This window comes from Pogoniulus pusillus, chromosome 26 (assembly GCF_015220805.1).
Source record: "Pogoniulus pusillus isolate bPogPus1 chromosome 26, bPogPus1.pri, whole genome shotgun sequence".
Lineage (NCBI taxonomy): Eukaryota > Metazoa > Chordata > Aves > Piciformes > Lybiidae > Pogoniulus > Pogoniulus pusillus.
The window spans coordinates 10,470,333-10,488,209 of record NC_087289.1 but is presented as its reverse complement, the minus strand read 5'-3'; the positions used below and the strand labels follow the sequence as shown (position 1 = coordinate 10,488,209).

Sequence of the window (17,877 nt, the reverse complement as noted above, 5' to 3'; positions counted from 1 at the left end):
AGTTCAGGCACCACTTGGCTGCCTACACCTCACCTGTGCCAACTCAAGGCTGTTGCTTCACAGCTGAGCTTGCACAAAGAAGAGCGAAGCAGCAGTCACCCAGAATATTAGGAGCATTCTCTGTTTTGTGACAGCTACAGTGCCCAGTGTTCCTGTTCCATCACATCAGTGGTCTGTGATCCACACTGCTTTGGGAACACCTCTACCAGACACAGTGGGGACCGAAGGGGAATTCAGCAATGAAAGGCAGCACCATGAACTGTCAGTGTGTACCCACCACCAAGAAGACATCAACCACATGGGACAGTGCTGGAACCTGGTGCTGATGCTTTTCTCCTCTTAACTCTGATCTGATCTCCCTTTTCACTCATTTTTCTCACCCTCTCATGTTCTCTCTCTCCCTGGTGTGTAGTAGGTAATCGTCTCAGCTGCCTTAACCACTGTGTGATCAAAGTGATCTGCACTAACTTCTAATCATAATTTGCTGGTCATTCTAGCCACTTCAATGTCTGCCTCACTCACTCCATATGTGTCCCTAAAGAACCTCCTGTGAACTCTTCCTGTCAGGCTGAGTCACAACAGGGTCCATTCTTTCTCTACTTCCCCAAGATTCTAGTAATTACATTAGGAGCTCATAGTTGCTAATGTCATTTTGCTCACATTTGCTGGAGACTGGTGACAAATCTTCCAATTCATTGTTCTACCCTGCATGCTTGCATTGATATCTCCCTGCTAAAGCATTTGCAAACTGCAAAATGAATAAATAGTCTTTTAATGAAATGTATCCATGAAATGTAGGCCATTTCCTCTTGGAATTGAATTAAGTGTTACAAGTGATCAATAACTAGATTTCTGTATCTTCTGAAGCTCTGCTGTAGAGTTATATAAAACTTGAGTAAGAGAATATGACTGATATTTTATCACTGTGACTCTGAAAGCACCCAAAACAAGAGTTGGCTGTCTTAAAGAATTTGTGATGAGATGCATTGATCCTGTCTTTCAACTGTAGGTTACTGGGTCAAATGATGAGTAATTCCTGCAACCATATGCTGTCAAAGACCTCTGCAAAACCCAGTCAGTCCTGTTCAGATTTCTGTGAATCTGGTGAAAATTAGCATCCCTTTTAGAGCGTATTATAATCAAAGGGTCAACATTTGCAGCAACTTAGGCACCTACTTCAATACTTGAGTGCACAAGCAGCTTGACTTTAGATGCTGTGAGCATTCTCTGCTTGGACTTTTTTTAGTAGTCTTCCTTCAAACTGTGATAAAATTCTGTGTCATGGCTATGTGTTAAGTGACTGTCCTGCTCCTTATGCTATATGCCCTTTACATACATGAAAATCCTTTCGGTTTATAGTTGCATGGCACTGTTCACAACTGTCAGTACAATATCTGGACATAGACATGCATAGATGAGGACTGGAAGCACTTCATTTTCTTGGCTTGTCAGCACTCAGCTGGCAGTGCTGAGACATGAGAGGCAGATTTCTGCCACACAAATGGGTCTGTACAAATGGACATTTTGGTGGCTTGGCACATATGCCTAGTGTTAGTCCTACAGATAGGAATGCATTCATCTTTGTTGTAAATGATGTGTCAAATCAGGTTGGACACTTCAGTAATAAAAAGCTTTTTAAAAAGATCAACTGACCACCAGGGAGGTGATGGAAGCCTCATCTGTGGAGTTTTTTGAGCTGGGCTGAATGAGGCTCTGGGCAACTTGGTCTAGTGCGAGCGGTCACTTCCTATGGCAGGCGAGGTTAGAACTGAATGGTCGCTGCGGTCTCTTCCCACCCTGACAATTCTGTGATTGTTCTAGTTTGGGGTAGATCTTGTATATCAAAAATATAATACTTTCTGTTTCAAAGCTTCCCATTTAATCAGGTAGATCTTAACATTGTGTATTTGTTAATTGAGTTAACTGTGAGAAAGATGTCTGCAATGAATATGGTGAGATAGAAATATCCAGCAGTGTGACCAGCTGAGATATCCATTGCTTTTTTTTTTAGGTTCCGTGTGCTTTTGGATTTTCTAACTCCTTTATTGCAGTGTAGTCCAGATTTTAACATTTATGGAAAACTTACTGGCTTCCTCTTCAGCCTTGAACTTCAGTAGCTGTACGTTCTGCTGTATTGGACAGGGCTGGGTGATAGGTTGGATATCATAGAATCACAGAATCAACCAAGTTGGAAGAGACCTCCAAGGTCATCCAGTCCAAGCTAGCACTCAGCCCTATCCAGTCAACTAGACCATAGCACTAAGTGCCTCATCCAGTCTGTCCTTGAACACACCTCCAGGGACGGTGACTCCTCCACCTCCCTGGGCAGCCCATTCCAATGCCAATCACTCTCTCTGGCAAGATCTTCCTCCTAACATCCATCCTATACCTCCCCTGGCACAGCTTGAGACTGTGTCCCCTTGTTCTGTTACTGGTTGCCTGGCAGAAGAGACCAACCCCACTTGGCTACAACCTCCCTTCAGGTAGTTGTAGACAGTAATGAGGTCCCCCCTGAGCCTCCTCTTGTTCAAGCTAAACAACCCCAGCTCCCTCAGCCTCTCCTCATAGAGCTTGTGTTCCAGGCCACAAGCCCTTCTCCCCACATACAGACAACAGGGAAAGTAACACACTAAACCCCTCTGGATTGAGATAAATAGAGTTTAATGAGATGCACAGTTTCCTTAGCCTATTTGCAGGAAAGCACAGCAAAATGAAGAAGCAGCAGCATAAGCCAGTGACCTCCCCCCTTCTTCAACCCACGGCCAGCCTGGTGGAAAAGACCACTATGCCAAAACAAATGATAAGCAGCAACCAGAAAGGGAAGCTTCTTATGTTACAATCTGAACTTCAAGCCCCATGGTACTTTGCTCCAGCCAACACTTTCATTTTGAAGCTGACATGACAGCAGTGTATTGAATATATTCATCAGCAGATTCAACTCATCTCATAACAACTGGGGCTCTTTCATATGCTGTTATCTGCTTCTTTTAATATTCTATTTCTGGCTGTCAAAGTGGTAACTTACTGTGCTTAAGGGACCCTGTTTCAATTCTTCCAACATTGAGGTGCTTAGCCTTGCTCTCACATCCCTCATACTTGTTTCAAGAGGGGTAGGCAAGGTCAGAATTGCCTGGTGAGAAGGATTAATGTGAAGGGTCTTCAGCACTGATATCTATGTCCACTTCAGCTTTGCAAAACGATTGTGTATAATGACAGTGGATAGTTTAATTCTGTGGATGTGATTGCATTCTCTTTTGAAATTGCTCCAGATAACTTCATTTCTCATACGCTTTTGCTCACTACTGAACGGGACATGAGCTCTCTGAATCCTTTCTTTTCCTGCTGAGAGCACTCCAGTCTACAAAGTCCAGTCTCATTGTTTCCACCTGACTTACACAGTTGTCTTTTCTGTTGGTTAATGGTGTATACTAATGTGTTTTAAGCTACCTGACTATTAAGGGCTGTCTATATTTTGCTACAATGGTTCTCATTTTCATTCCTGTTTTGTCTCTGTTATAACTGGAAGCCTTAATTAACCATGTACTTCACATGTGCTACTTGTTACCAAGGCAATATTGTCTTTAAATCTGAGGAGGTGGATTTGCTTCAGTTTTATCCCCAGTGCGCTATTCTGATCTCCGGTCTGCACCTGCTAAGCAACAAAAAGATGTCTTCAAGGGGCTAGCTGTAACCTTGACTTAGATACAGCTGAGTCTAGATATGGCTGTCCTTAAAACCACAGCTCAACCTCTAAGCATTTAGCAGTAGGCTTGTACTTTGTCATGCCAATAGACTCCAATGAGGTCTGTGTTTTGCTTTAAAAACACATCTTTATTTTGAACACAAAGCAGTAGGGTAGGCCTTCACATGGAGTAATCATACCCAATTGTTATGATTTTTGATTAATGGAGTGTACTGGTCTGGTGTAAGCTTCCCAGAGACTCAAAGCCTAACATAAACAGGATGCCTACCCCCTTCAGAAGGAATTAGGTATAGAGAGTGAAAAAGGGTAAAACACCCAGAGAATGTTCTTGCTCCAATTTGGAAGTTAAAAGGAAAACTTTAACAACAAATAAAAGGTATTTAAGGTAGGGGGGGGTTACAAAAAGGTATAGGGAAGGGAAACAAGGTACAAAATATATACAACATTGTATTGAGGGCAATGGATGGAGGCAGATTCAGGAGGTGGTTGTTCCACCACGTGGTTGGCTGGCCACTTGGCAAAGGAGGAGCAGCAGGACTAAGATGCTGCTATCAGGCAAGGCAGAGAGAGAGGAACAGGAAGGTCCTGTGTTTTTATAGGAGGCCCAGACAGGAAATGGGAGGGGGTTGGGATCAGGTTCAGACCACCCCCAGGAGGGGTTAACCGTTTACATGGAGTGGCACACAGATACGGAGTGCAGTAAGTAGCTAGAAATACCAGTGTACCTCCTATGGATCAAGTGGGTGAAGCCTGCAACATATTTTGCCTGGTGGAATGCACAGGAGAGGCAAACATGCTTCTCTCCTCACTCTCAATATTTATCTTTTCTACTATAGAAATCCAATTGATTCTTCTTAGTTGTATTCTGTCCATCTGCTATTGATGCCATAAGCTGCCAGACATCCCAGCACATCCACAGTTGCACCAAATACATTGCCCTCTAGCTTATGCTGAAGAACTAGTATGGCTTCTCCAGTTTACCACCTTAAAGAAGAAGAAATTCTTCACAGATGAAAAGCAGACTGTAGAAGGAAATAATAATTATACTAGCAGAAAAATGTCAGCAGACTAATCTAGGTCCCCTATAGGGGTTTGAATCATCTTATGAAGTGAAGCCATTAAATAAAACAAAATGTTAGAGATTTTGTTGGGAGTGACAGAAGCAGCCAAATGTTCTTCCTGCTCGATCTGTGACATTCTGCAGTTTTTGGCTGAGTAAGAACAGGCCATGTTTCTATCTTTCTCTGTCAGCTCACATGTATATGAAGGTTTCTTAAGATTGGGAGATAAGGAGAAAAATAGGAATTGTGTCCTCAAAGAAAGTACTCATCAGGTATTTTATTGTAAATTGTGTAAAAGTTAACTAAATATCTGCATCCCAATCCTGGGAACAAATGAGTTTGGAGGCACTGCAGAAGCTGGCCAGGATCATTTGGTCTTTTGCCTTGGAACGCAGGCTCAGTTACAAACCCATAATTACAAGGCCAACCTTTGCAGTTTTGTTAATGGCAAAAAAATCAAACTCAAGTGCTAGAAAAATACCTAGTGAGGTGTCACCCCACATGCTTCTTGCTGAGTTAATAGTCAGGATTTGCATAAGTTTATTTAACCTTAGTGTTTATAGCTACTAATTAATGAATCTTTTGGAACACCCTAAACATTGTCCGTGTTTCACTGATGGAGAAATGGACACTCTGCTCACAGAATTTCTGTGAATAGGCTCTCATTTTTCTGAGAGAAAAAGACATTCTTTGACAAGTGTGCAAAGGAAAAAAAAAACACCACACCAAAAAAACCCTCAAAACCTGCCTGTGAGTGGGAGGCCAGTTTTCTACCCTCTACCTCACTGCGGGACTATTAAAACATTACATCAACCACAAATGAGATGAGAATGTTCTTTAAGTTACTTCTGAAGCTGGTACTCAGGAGACTCTTGTTCATGCAGAAGGTACTTTTAAATTGTCAAAGAACATAACTTTTGTTTCATTCTCACAGTTCCTTTCTAGTCTTTCCTGTCTCTGCTGGTTCCAGTGTTCTCATAGGTGAGCCTTTTCTGTCTATTTTTCCCCCAAATGCAGCATTAATTAACTGATAATCGAATAATAGTCTTTGGAGAAATTTATATAGAACAGCTATTCTTTTACCCCATACCAGGTAGCACCAGCTCTCAAAAGTCTTTTTCCTGAAAATAGCAAAATACCTAAAGCACTACAGTAGCTTGAGTTGAAAGTTCTGGTTGACTCTTCAAACTATTATCTCTATGGGTTCTTAAATCAAAGCTGTTAATGGTGCAGGTGTAAAAACCCTCCAGACACTAACAGTGTCATGGTATCTTGTGATGCCTTCCACGCAACATAGAAATAAGGAACAGGTGGTTAGGATGGTCTGCTGCTATAGTGCCAAGTGTTATTACTGTGACTGCAAAGGTGCAGGTACAGAGGATGGTAGGAGGTGCATAGGAGGAATTGACATCAAGTGGGGACAGCCTCTCCCCTGCCTCAAACTAAAGGAAAGGCTTTATTCTTCGTCTGTAAGATGATGCATCACGGAATAGGACTGTGGAAAATAAGACTTCCTTTCTTCCTAGAGACTTTCTCTGGGCATTTGGTTGCCATTGGATATTGCTTCTCTTTTATGTACTTTAAACTGGTAGTACTAGCAAGGCCTGAGCAATGAACACCAAGCTCTGTTCCAGTTCAGTTATCCACACTTAGCAGTTTACAAGTTTGGTGTTTTCTTGTTTCTTATCTGCAGCATGAGGTTGTTTCTGCATTTTCAACTAGTGGAGTTTAGAGCTGCAACATCTTTATTGGCAGTGACTAAATCATGAGCCAGAAAGAGCACCACTTGGTTTGCAGATCCCATAGTCAGCCACAGTCTTATCTCAGCCATTCTTGTGTCATCTCATGTAATTCCACTCAAGCAAATGACTTTACACTGGATATAGCATGATGTAATTGAAATCAGGATCTGTCTCAAAGTGTACAGTTCTGACATAAAAAAAATCCAACCAAACCTCCGAATCAACACTTCTTGAAACTAAGTAAAAGATGTAACATGTAATAGCTACCGTGGCCATAAAGACTGAGCATGACATTTTCAAGCAAAACCTTCCAGCACTGTAGCAGCCCTGAAAATGCAACCCTTGTGACAAACAAAAACTGAAAACTGACAGCTTGGAGTGACCTTATTCATTCTTTCTTCGTGGAAGCAAGTTTAAATGACATAAAGACCTTGTGGTTTTGGTTGTCTGCTCAGAGACAGGACAGTCTTAAGTATCTTCCAGTTCCCATAGAAATAAATGACACTAAAATGCACGGTGTTGGAATGCATGGTAATGCACAGGCCTTAGGAGGACCTGCTGCACGAGCAGCTCGATAATGCAGAAGTAGACTGAAACAGATTTTTGCTCTGGCTGGACTGAAAGGTATTTCAATTACAAACTACATGTGGCAGAATATAGCTAAATGAAAAGTGCCTGCGTCATCCACTGCAGCTAGATATATTCCTGAAGCGCTTTAAACTAAAAAGCCTTTATCACTCTAAACAACCCATATGTCTGTCAAAGCTGTCATTGTGCTGCAGCAAGCAAAGGAAACAAAACTTAATTTGTAATGAAGCTTCCCCCAGCTGAGAGCACAAGTCTTCCCTGTTCTTGTTTAAGCCTCTGTTCACGATTGCAGCCCTCTCTTTATAAAATGCTTTGCGTTTCCTTTTGCATCACATCAGGTTGATTTTATGGCAGACAATCTGTGTTCTGAAACACACAAAAGAAATACAATTATTTCTGGGTGAAGGAGAGTTGGAAGTAAACTGAACACAAGGATGTAACTGGTTTTGGGCACAGATGCTGGGAAGAATCTAGCCACCTAAGCAAAAATTGCTATTAATTATAAATGAGCAGCTTTGTAGTATAATTCTAATACCAGAAGGAGAGAGCCATGTCCTACTACCAAAATCAGAAATGAAGATAGTGCTCAGCAGATGACCTTTTTGTCAAATAAGCCCCTCTATGATTCACTAAGGTACATAACCAAAGAAATGTTCCCATGCTTGAATGTTCAGATGTTTTTTGAAGGAACAAGGTGAGATTTCAGAACATTTAGCTTTGACCTCTTCCTGCTGTAACCTGTGGGGGCTGTGTCCTAGGGACTACCTATTGAAGCCAAACCAACATGTTGGCAATGGTTTGATCCTTACATCACTGTGCCCTGCTTCTTGCTGTAAGTCAGTCTGCTCCAGTGATTCAGCTGTACCTGTGCAGAGACATGGGACTCAGGACTGCCTGCAGTATCTACTTGGCTTCCTTTTCTCACGTGGACTGTTCTCAAACTTGTTTGTTTTGGTGCTTTTAATGTACATTTGCTTTCAATTACTTTTGATATAAGTGGCACTACAGGCAAGGGAGGCTGGCAAGATCTGTTCCTCATTGCAGACATTTCACAGTTGTAATCAACTAAATTGCCCTGTGAAATTGTTCATTAGATAAAAATTAATAAGTCCTATAAATGAGATCCAGTGCACTGTTAGGCTGTTGACATTAAATCTGGCATAAAAACATAGTTGTAAATGAAGTCATTTATATACACATTGATTTAGGGCCAAATCTTGAGGTTCTTCAACAATTTCTAAACCAGCGTTACTCTGGGAAATCTATTGGAGTTAAAATAGTGGCCTAAGTTATAGCTCTGCAAGCTATTTGGGAAGATTAAATTTATCCTTGCTGATCACTGACCTGCTGCATGTGGGAGGAGGCCTCCTCAAGGTCCTGAGGTGGATGGACATCTCCATTTCTCTGCTTCTGACTACACAAACTAATATGTAAAATAGTGCTATTACAGTGCCTTCTGCTCAGAGCCACATGTCTGGAGCCTTGGAGACTCAGTGTCTGGGAAGCTGATGTAGCACTGAAACTGGTAGATGATCCAAGATCAGTGGATAGCACCCAGCACCATAATTCTTTATTTCTGCTCTCCCATTTGGGCATCCCAGAAGATTCAGGTTTGCAATGCAGATCACTGCTGCCTGTGCTTTTCCTCACTGAGTATTGCCAGGTTTCTTTATGTACAAATAACTACTTGTAACAGACTTAGGGGCGCTTCAAGTTTTATAGTTCAGTGAGGATGCTGGTGAACTCAACTAAAGGCCTGTGTTTAATTAGGGTAGTAATGAGAAGAGAATGATTTTCTTGGTCATTACAGAGTGAAACCAAACCCACAAAACAACGCTTTTCAAATCAGTTTAGTTGCTTCACAGTTATATCAGCTCTGAAAAACAAACTGAGCCTCAAATATTGGGGTTTCATAAACTCTTGAGAAAAAGATAAATGGTTATGAGTTGTTTCAGATGAATTCAGGTTAGAAAAGGAGCGGTTCTGTAAACACAATTTCAGTCTACCGACAGATGGGAAAAATGGAGAACAGGTTGTGAAAGTATAAGCTAAAGGATTACTAATATTGTACTGTTACTGAGTCAACTTGCAGAGGAACTGAAAAAAACCCCCATCCTATTGGTTAGGTAATCACTACACATATGCTTTTGGAGAGTAATACTTTGAATTTTCAAAGCTTTTATATGTCAGTGCTGCTAAAAGGATGAAACTGCAAAAATGCACTGGTAGCAACTTTAAAGCATTAATAGCAATGTCAGATTCACTTTAAGGATAATCACAACTCCTTTTACATCCAGTAGACCTAGTAGTCTCAGATATGGAAATAAGACTTTTGACAACTGAAAATGTTTGAGAAAGTGGGAAAAGACCAAAGAATACTGTAAAATATTTTAAACCTGGGTAGCTGTTTCATGCCTTGGGTTTGAGTACTGTATCCTGTGCTATACTCGTGCCATCCTGGTGGCCTTTAAAAGTGGTTGTATAACCACTTTTGATGGTAACTGGAATTTGTTTATATCTACATATTTGTTTATTTTTAAGTAGTAGTGCTGCTTTATTCCAGGAGAGTATAGAGATACTTCAAGTGTCAGGAATAGATGTCAACCTAGAGTCTTCAAACTAGCCACCCAGAAGTCCTGTCAGACATGTGCTGGGGATAATAATCTTGAATGTAGTACATCTGCATGATTTAAATGTGCATTTGAATACTAGGGTTTGGCTGTGTGGCACAAGAAATACAGACAGGAGAGAGTCTTCTATGAATGAGCCCTTCTGTAGTGTTGGTATATTTTTATTCATTGATGAGCAGCTTCAACTTGTTAATCATTAGCGAAAAAGGGGAAAGAGTTTAGCTACTAGCCAAATGTATTTTTAAGATATGTGATTTAAACCAGGATGCAAAAGAATTATTTTGAGTGAGATCAGATTTGGCCTTGATTTGGATTTTAATTATTAACAAACCGAGTCCTTTCTGAGAACCAGATAGGTAAATAATGAACTCGTCACAGGATCAAGCTGTGCTGCTAGAGATGTGTGAGATGAAAAGGTACCCAACTGCATCACTAAACTCAAACATATTAAAACATAGTACCAAAACTTTAGAGTCTTGTTCTGATGTTTTGATTAGTGGTGATCAGTGCTCACTGGGACTACTCATAAAGCTGTGTCTGGTGTAAGAGGTGTTGCCTGCAATCTTGATGTGTAGAAAGTCAAAGCAAGAAGCTTTTCAGAGTCCCATGAAGTGTCTCTTTGTCCTCCTGGCAAACTATTAATCTTTTAGGTTTGTTTCTGGGTACCAGGTTTCAGTACCTGAAACCTGCAATGGGTGACTGCAGATTTCTGATTACATGGAGACAAATCAGACTCCCCAGAAGTCACTTTGTGTTTTTTCCTAACTATATATACTATTTTATAGGGAACTTTAACTTTGTGACACAGCTGACTTAAAGACAACATTGCTGTTTAATATTATGGGTTGCACAAGTCTAAAAGTGAGACACATTATGTGTGAAGGTGTCATCTTTGAATCCTGGTAGTAACATGGGAAATAAGAGTATTGCTAGATCATTGAGATAAGGTGAAAAAGACAAAGTGCCTCAGTGTCCCAGACTGCCAGCACTAGAATATTTGTGGTTTATTTAGTTTAATGTTTTCATTTATTCTTTCCCTGTTACTCAGTAAGGGCCCCTTGCACCCAAAGGAGGAAGAAAATATCTTTACTGTTAAAACAGCAGTCACTAAATGCAGGAATATCTTCTTGTATGTCCTAAATATATTCTATTATAGTTGTAGAGCATCTTTAGAACAATATTTCAATGACTGCTTGAGGTTCCCTGTAAGCTTGCTCAAAATGTTAATTTAACTCTTGATAACATCTGCTTTGATATTAAAAATCTCAGAATAGATCAAGATAATTCAAATAAGGTTTTTAATTTCCTACACTAGTAGTATATAACTTTATTTGGTGTTTTAACATCTTTATTTCAATGACTCTGTTACTTCAGACTCATCTTGGATTCTGTTCAAGGGATAAAACCCCACAAACTATCTTTGGAACCACACCTGCTTCTACCAGAGTCGTTGCAAGATTTCTCTTGGAACAATCTATACTAGTGTGTAAGAAAGTGAAATACATGTTTATAGTGAAAAGAAAGAATGGGAAAATGGGAACTGAAGTTTAAGAGTAAGCACTTGAAGAAACTGTTGGGCATTCTTTCTGAGGTATAATATCCCTCCCTTTTCCATAATGCCAGGAAGTCTCCATCTCCTCAGCACCATTTTTATGGAGTTTGAGGTCTAACGTTGCACTCCTATTTACATGTATGCCAACAACTTATCATTGATATTTCATCTGAATCATTATCTCTCAGATTCATGTCACTCCTCCAGCTATGAAACTTTAAGCCATAATCGTAGAGTGAATAGGTAACAAACCCAGAAAGAAAGCATAAAGGTCTTATCCTCCACCTCAAAATTCCTAGGTATCTGCATTTTGGGTTTTGTCTAAAGCCTGTGCATGAGGGTATGAATTGGGGAGCAACGCAAGCCAACAATTTCTCTTCAAAGTCACCCCTCCTGCAATTTGTTTTCAGCCTTTTCAGTCTCCTTTGGACAGTTACAAAAGACAGTTTTATTATGCAGCTCTCTCTCCCCTGTTTTTGCACATATCATTTTCTGTTTGTCATGTTTAGGGCACCTTCATTTCCTCTGTCTCTCAGAAGCAGAGATGATTACATTAAGTGTGGAAGTTTCCTCTCCTTACTTTTGGACAGTGAACCACAGAATTATTTTCCATTATTTTTCATAAATTTTATTGCAGTGGTTCTGGTTGAGTGTTAATGTGGCAAGACCCATGTGGTAACACAGAGCTACAACTACCAGCTGAGGAAGGCTAAACTTGTATAAATAAAGTGACTTTATGTTGTCCTTGTGAGATGTATTAGCTATTAGCTGCATTACAGCATCTTCCCTTCTGTATAAATCCCTAGGAGAAGATGTAGGAGTTAGAAAGGACTGGAAGATATCTTCAGTCCTGTTTAATCACTAAGAGTAAAGGGAAAGTATTAGAAAGACCTCAGAGGCTAATGCTGATGAATCTCCCTCATTCTGAAAGGTAGAGCTGGTATGTGCAGCTGTGCTGCTTTTGAGCTTCCACATAGCGGAAAACCTGGAGCGAGTCTGAAGCTCTAAGCCTTGCACTTAGACTTTGTGAACTTGATCATCTGGATGCCCAGTTTAAATCTCTTAAGGTATTCAGGTATTGCAGTGGTGAGGATTATGAAGATAACATGCTAGCTGGAAGCTTAAATCTGAATCTCAGGATGGGGAACACTAACGATCACTTCAAAAATGGATGTGACTTACCTTCTAGACATGCATGGTGCTCCCCTACATCTGCCTTCCTATTTCCTTTATCTCTGCTCCAGTGCAGAGCCTCTCTTGCTGCCAGTAGTGCATTTTCCAGAGCGACTGAAGGTGGAGGGCTAATCTGAAACAACCATACAGATTTCCAGCTGAAAATCACATACTGCAGAAGGCACCATGCTGTATAGAACAGCTGCTCCCCAGCTCTGTCATTTCTCTCCATAGGTCCTGTCTCCTGAAAGCAACCATTGCTTGAGCCAAGCAGTGTGTGAGTCGATGAGCACATATGTTGGTTTGGTAGAGCGTGTATGGGGAGGGGGCTGCCTTTCCCAGACATTATCATAGGTGTAGCAGAGGTGTTGCATCTGCCAATCCATTTTTGGGGCACTGGCTTGTTCTGCTCCACCCAGTGCCACATTACCAGATGGGAGCATCTGCCCTTGTTTTTGTAGCCATTGGAAAAGTGATTAAAGATGAGATTGCACGTTCCAAAGTCACACACGTTGCTCCAGAGGATAAATCAAGGTTTTGTTTGATTTGACAATAGAAACAAATATACACTGAACTTCTCAGTTTTGGAAGAAGCATTCTGGGCTAGAGCCCTGTTAGTCACTCTGACTCAAGGACTTAAAAAATGCCTCACGTTTAACAGACAGGTCAAACATGTTCCTGTCTTTGGAACCTCTACAGGATTTCCAGATTGCTCAGCATCTAACACTGCCATTATGAAATAAAACTGTTCTTTCTCTTTAACCAGTTTCTCAGGAGTGGCATTTTAGTTTTACTGTAAACATGACTGCAAAACAAAAATGGTGAAAAATCTTTCCAGAGTTCAGCATTAAACTAATCTCTGAATTTTATTTTTGTTTTTTAAATAATTCTTTTTGTCAGAGAAAAAAGTCTAAGCGACTTTAATGCATTCCACCTTCTGTCCTCAAAATTCAACCAAAAGATACTCAGTTGTTAAGATGTGATTGTTTTATTCCCTTGCTGGAAAATAGTGTGTGAAATAGTCCTTCACAAGGACATATTTTCCAGTTGAGGAAGCCCTAAAGAGTTTATTTCTAGCCTTTCTGTTCTCTTCTCACTCTCCCACTTTGCCTAGAAAGACCTTACTGCACCCTTTGCCATTTCTGCACCCATCTTTAAGACCTGCTTTGAACCTCATATTTCCCTTTGAAGTTCTTTCAACTCCACTTGTGCATTTCTGATCACTTCTTTCAAGTCCTTCATAAGGGATAGAACAAGTTGTAAGTTCTGTTACCTGTACAGTACACTTGTGATCACCAAGTGTGAGCCAGGAGCTCTGTTTCCCTGTGTTTTTTTTTCTGTCCCTGTTGGCTGGACCCATGTTTTGTCTCTTCCACTTGAGGTGCTGTTTTCTGATTCCAAATTTATCAAGGATGAAAACAAAATCTGGTTTTCATTTGTGTAAATATGTAAATGCTGTGACTACAGAACATTAATAGGTAAGATTCCTGTGAACTGTTTTCTGTCACTAGTCTAGCTGTAAGATTAAGAGCTCACTGGAGACTTGTTATGCTGGTATAAACTGGGGCTTGCTCTAGTGCCCTTGTTATCTACTGACCCAAGTGGTTCTTGTGAATACTTTTTTTTTTTAAATATAAAAATAATTAAAATAAGTAATTGAAAAACTTCCCTTGAAAAGCTCTGGAATATAGGTCTGACCAATCCTGGTTTAGCTTTTGTTATTGCATCAGCGTGTAATTTGCTAGCCCTTGGTGCTTCTGTTTACATCTCTGCAGCATATATTGATGTTTGCTTAATGAAATGCCGCTCTGGAAGATTTATGGGTGTACATTAATAGAATAATTAAAGGTCTTTGAGAGTCTCAGATGAAATGTATGTGCCAGGTCAAGGAAGAAGAGAGTGGAAGTGAGAGGGGAGAGGTGATGTGTTGGCACTTATGGCCTGTTAGCTGACCTGACACCTTGTGGCTGATATCTGTGGAGGTGCTGCAGGTGCCCCCCGGGCTGGCATACATGCTGGGAAGAGTTACCTGAGGCATGTTTGCACCCATGGGCTCTCTGGGCTTTCACCAGCTGACAGAGCGACCTTTCCTTAGCCTACTCCTAACTTGCCTTGGGAAATTCAGGGGACTTGGAAGAGAAAGAAGATACGAAAGGAGAGAGGCACAATGCGAAAGGAGGGAGAGACGAGGCAGAAAGAGACCCCACCCTCGGTCTGGGGAACAGACTGCATCCAGATCGGGCATGGTGCTTGGAGGGGGAGCAGAGGAGCCAAACACTCACTTCAAACCTTAAAGCCCGTGACGGCGGGGGGAGACCGGGGGAAACTTTCCGCGGCAGCGGGCTGGGGCTGCGGCTGCTCCAGCATCCCCGGCTCGGCTGAGCGTCATATCTGACGTGGGGACCGGGAGGGCGGGCGAGGCCCGGGCACACACACTCCCCCCCGCCCCGGGGATGCCGGCGGGGACCGCCGAGCCCGTAGGGGTGGCCCGGCCACGGCACCAGTGCTGTGCAGGGGTGCGTGTGTGAGCGGGCGCGGGAGGTGTGCGCCCCTGCTTGCTACCGTGCTGCTGCGTGCTCGGGTGTGTCCGGGTTCGCTGCCGGGGATGCTGCCGAACGGCTGTCCGTGAGTCCGTCCGTGTGCCCGGGAGCGCCAGTGGCGGGCGGCAGCGCAGCTCACCCGCAGCGGCGGCGCGGGAGGCGGCTGCTCACTTGGCTGACGGATGGATGGCCGGGAAAGATCCTGCCATCCCATTTGTGCTCTCTTCATACGTCTTCCCTCCGTGCTTTTCTTCTTCCTCCTTTTTGCCCCCCTTCTTTTTATTTCTTCTTCCTTTTTTTTCCCCCTTCCCTTCAGAATATCCCTGGAGTTCTGTATTTTACAGATTTCCCCCCTCCTTTCCTCCACCCCCTTTTTTTTTTTCCTTTTTCCTTCCCCCCCTTTTCCCCTGCTTCCTGCTGAGGATACGTTTTGCTTGCCAAGTTTGTAGTGACACCTCTCAGATTCCCCCACTCCGTCGTTTTCGGATCTATTACAGTGCTCGTTTGTATGTAGACGTACGGGGATATTATTTTTGGCCCACTTCTTCCCCCCCCCCCTTTTTTTTTTCCGCTCAAGAAAAATGGAATTTTTGGAAAGCTAATGGATACTGAGGAGGACGATCCTAAAAATCTCCGTTTGAATCTGTAAATGAGGTGTATGAAGAAAATCTTAAATTCAGCCATCACTTTAGCTTCATAATAAGCACCTCGAAGTATTTATGATTGCAGAGCAGGTGCAAGCGAGGATTAGTAATAAGGTAAGGGAGCAATTTCCATCTTTGAGGCAGCAGCATTTGCTTAGAGTTATCAGCAGCTTCTCTTTCTTTTCATAGAATCTGGGCTGATTTATATGCGTTTTCGGGGCTCTTCTCCTGTCCTTCCCATCCTTTTCTAATTCGCCTGCTTGCTTTTCATCACTAAAACATACATCCTTTCTCCTTGCCTGCGCTGTGTTTGGGAGGTTTTTGTGCTGTGCACATATTTTGGCTGTTAACTGTTTAAACCGAGCGATCCTCTCTTTAGAAGGATTTCTTATCGTGCTCTTCCTCCACCTAGCAAGATTCCTTAAGAGCCCCATGGAAAACTGCAGAGGGAAAAAAACCCTTTTAAAAATAAAATTTAAAAAAAAAAAAAGGGAGAGAGTAGTGAAAATCTCCTCAGGGAAAACTGGGCAGAGGGTAGGGGGTGGCGTGGTGGGCGTACCATTCAAATTCTCCTTCTAAAAGGGAAATAATTCCCCTTCTCCTCGCCGGCGGCTCCCGGGCCTGACGCTGATCTCGGGCTCGGAGCTGGGTACAGCGGCGTCCAGCCCGAGCCTGCGGCAGTGGGACCGCCCAGCCCTGCTCTGCCCTGCCCCGCCGGCTCCCCCCAGCACCGCCCTCGCCGAGCGCTGCCTCCGACCCTCCCTCCCTTCTTCCCAAAGTTTCCGCTTCCCCCTTCCCGGGGGTCTTTCTCGGTGTGAGGAAAGACGAAGCTAGCGGGGCGGGGTGGCTGGGGGAGCATCCGCGCTGCGTTGTAAACGCTGTTGGGGGCTGTGAAGTGAGAGGTGGCGGAGGAAGTCATTCCTTCTGGGTGGCTGGGAAGCAAGGACAGGAGAGGAAAGGATAGTCTGGCTTCCTAGTGGGATGCTGCTCCTGCTCTCCATCCGCATGCTTTATTAATTTTTGTTTCATCAGTTCTATTTAGAGGTACAAAGGGCTCGAACAGGGGGATCAATCACTAGCTAACTGTGGTGATAGCCTGTGTTTTATGGGATTTAATGATTTCTCTTGTTTTGAAAAAGCTCATCTGACGTTAACAATAAAGAAGTCCATAAATAATCTAAAGGAATTATGTGCTGGTAAAGGCCATTCTTAGTCTTTTGCTGCGTGTCTCCTCGTCCTGATAATGAGTCGCACTAGCAGTTGTGAACGTGTTTGTGGTAATAAAGGTGCCACTACTAAAAAGTGGCATTCTTGAGATGGGTCCCGAGTTTCTTGAGCTCCTACGGTGTGCCTTAGCCGTGGACAACCCCTGCCTTGTGACATGGGGAGGGATCAGGTTATTGTGAAGTGAGTGCAGCGTGTGAATGTACCTGTTTGAAGTGACGCGTTCCCTGGCACTGAAAAGAGTGAAACCGTGTGTAACAGGCTGCTTCAGGGAGCTAGGCTGGAAGCAGTAGGTAATCATCACTTAGGCCTGCTGATTACATGTTTTGATTAAAAGATGAAGCAAACTTTTGTGTCATCTTGATGATTCTATCATTAGCTTTTATAATCCTCTTAAAAATAAGCAGGAGCTGTGGAGTTCAGTCCTTCAGCAGAGCATAACAGTGTTCCTGCCATGCTGTGAAGAAAGCTCCTCTTTCATGTTATCCTTTTCTGATGCTTTATTTCCACCTTCTTCTGTATTCACCATTGTATTTTTTGATCCATTATTTACAGTCGAGATGTATTGAAGGGGCTGGAATAAAATATTGCTGTTCTTACAGAGGGAAACATGCTATGAGGAAAAGCATCAAGCTCCACTGTTGTAAGAGAATTGTTAAGCTAGAGGGCTTATATTTACTTAAGTTTCCTTTCCACTGCCTTTAGCAATCTTTAACGTGATCTGCAGTTGGTCATGTAACATACATCTCCATACGTACGTGTATCATCCTCCTAGCTCACCCTGTGTTCAGCTGCAGCTCCCTGTACTGCTGCCGACAAATCACTCACTCTGCAAAGCCATTAATCAGCAATTGAACAGGTGCAGGCTCAGTTCACCATATGATTAACTGGGCCAATAGCTGCCAAACACAGTACAGTTCTATAGATATGCTGAGTCCCTCCAAAGTTGTTTCTCTCTCCCCCCCCCCCCCCCCCCCCTTTTTTTTTTTTTTTCTTTTTCTGGAGAATACCCTCATGCAA

General features: G+C 42.5%; 1 protein-coding gene across 2 annotated transcripts in view; it reads left to right on the top strand.

Annotated features, from left to right (window-relative positions):
• NLGN1 (neuroligin 1) overlaps positions 1-17,877 on the top strand; it is a 529,256-nt gene that overhangs the window by 44,121 nt on the left and 467,258 nt on the right. Inside the window, exon 1 of one of the 2 annotated variants that reach the window (XM_064164806.1) lies at positions 15,582-15,747. The exons of the other annotated variant lie outside the window; for it this stretch is intronic. The gene's annotated coding sequence lies outside the window, so the exon portion shown is untranslated. Of the gene's footprint in view, positions 1-15,581; positions 15,748-17,877 lie in introns of those variants that run through there. 2 annotated transcript variants of the gene reach the window in all.